Raw genomic sequence first — 2026 nt, 5'->3', positions numbered from 1 at the left:
TCAGGAAAGCCCAAGGCACTGCAATATGTGCAATTTTACCTGGGCTCCCTCCCCATCCCCGGACCAAGTTTGAGTCTTTCTATACCATGGGGCATAGCCCTTCAACATGTAAAAATAGTACAGGTGTGCCTCCTCTCAGTTGCATGGCCTGTATCTCAATGCACGCTCTATTCAGAAGCATGCTTCAGAGTCCTGTGATCTTTTAGACACTATGAAAAACAGAGAGGTACCCCTTGTGAAGGCCAAGGGAAATAGGGTTATTCAACCTAGGTAAGAGAAAGGGTTCCCTTAAGGCACAAATAAAAACAGGTATAAAATAATGTACCTTATGACTTAACAAATACAAACAACAAAATATGGAAAAGTTAAAAGTTCATTTATTTGAATATATTAAAAAATAGTCATTAGGGATAACTAGACTAAATCCCTGAATTAAAACAAGATAAAATTAAGACAATATATATAATTGCGACCTGCACAATTACAAGCAGACAGAACAGTTACAACACACATTTGTTGGATACAGGTTTGTATATTCTTTCTCCGCTCTAATGACACCAGAGTAGTATCACTACCAAATCAGCGTATCTATTATGGTGTTGGAGACTTGAATTATACGCTTTAGGTTGCGTCGACGCGTTTCGGTGATAACTCCTTCTTATAATCACCTTTATCAAGACATAAAATTTGTCTGCCAGAACCAGAGGGTATGTAAAATCGCCCTAGGATTAAATGTCATGCAAAGAATTAGCATCATTTTTAACTCAGTGGACTTATAGCATTACTGTAGTTAATACGTGGAAAAAATCACAACATGTTCACTATTCATTGTCTTCTGTTATCTCTATTACTTATGTTGGTTACAATGAGCTCCATTTTTTTCTCTCTAGGTTAACATGTGCATTTTTTCAAAATATTAGACAAACCTTAAAAAAAACATAGAAACAATTTACTGGAAGTGGCTCATGGCTATTAACTTTATCGCTCAAAATTTGGCCACATGCTTTATCGACAATAAAAATTACTGTAAACAATTCTGTATTTTCCCGATTTATCTTGAGCTAACAAAGCAGTAAGTAAGGCTATTTATTCGGAAAACGTATTAATAACCTTTCCTAGGTAACCCAATTAGACTACCTTGGTTCCACATATAAAACATTTTTGTTCTAGAAACACAGGTAAGGGGCACTTGGGGCCTCATATTTCACTAATCTTGAAACAGAAGGGGGGTACGGGTCCACTAAACCAGAAGAATTGTAACAAAGAACACCCAAGTTTCAGAGATAGACGTATGGGGTAGTCATATTAATATCAGCTTACCCTGGGATAATATTGACGATCCTTTATAGGGATCACTTCACGTTTCCTAATTGGAGCGTGGGCTTCTGTAGTCGCCTTATACAATGCTGCTGGTAGAAGTATATTTCTGTTTCTGTGGTAACATGGAGTTTTGCATTAATGCATATCTTATATAATGCTACATTGTTAGGGAAAGAAGAGATAGTTTAAATTCATGCGTACCTGTTCTGAATAAATGCGATCTTTTGTTGTCCCCCTGAACATGGAAGACCAAGGGAAATTGGTTGTGTTGTAGACCATAAGTGTTATATGCAATCAGGCCAAAATTGCCTGTGCCATAGGACAGGAAAGAAAAACCAAGGAATATGGGTTAGCTAGCGAGTTCTAACATAAAGCTCGAACAATCAATAGCATCTGTTAAAAGGAAGTTACCATGTATAAATATAAATATCACAAATTCTCCACTTCTGACGGGTAATGTTACAGGAGGTTGTGGTTACAATTCTCTTTTAGGCTTCACAAAGATAACCTAAAATCAATTTAAGATGTAATTTAGCTGTTTTATTAGTTTTAAGTTACTCTCCAGATATACTAATCCAATTAAGTAAGAAAATTAAGTTAGCTTACCTATGATATATGGCCAAATATAATGAGAGTCTACCTGTGAATGAATTAGAGACAGGCAGTCAAAAATTAGAGCCATACTGGATTTAAATAAGACCTACAG

The 2026-nt window shown here is 36.1% G+C and overlaps 1 long non-coding RNA gene across 2 annotated transcripts; it reads right to left on the bottom strand.

Moving 5' to 3' along the window:
- Positions 1-458: 458 nt before the first annotated feature.
- On the bottom strand, positions 459-1631 carry LOC146862993 (uncharacterized). 2 transcript variants are annotated; one of them, XR_014978540.1, is made up of 3 exons: positions 1522-1631; positions 1321-1426; positions 459-722 (listed from the first exon to the last, which is right to left on the bottom strand). It is a non-coding gene; the product is annotated as an uncharacterized LOC146862993 (long non-coding RNA). The 2 variants fall into 2 exon arrangements; XR_014978541.1 differs by having other exon boundaries at positions 1321-1432; positions 1522-1620.
- Positions 1632-2026: the final 395 nt, after the last annotated feature.

Source organism: Triturus cristatus, chromosome 2_2, assembly GCF_964204655.1.
Source record: "Triturus cristatus chromosome 2_2, aTriCri1.1, whole genome shotgun sequence".
Lineage (NCBI taxonomy): Eukaryota > Metazoa > Chordata > Amphibia > Caudata > Salamandridae > Triturus > Triturus cristatus.
This window is presented reverse-complemented; position numbering and strand designations above follow the sequence as displayed.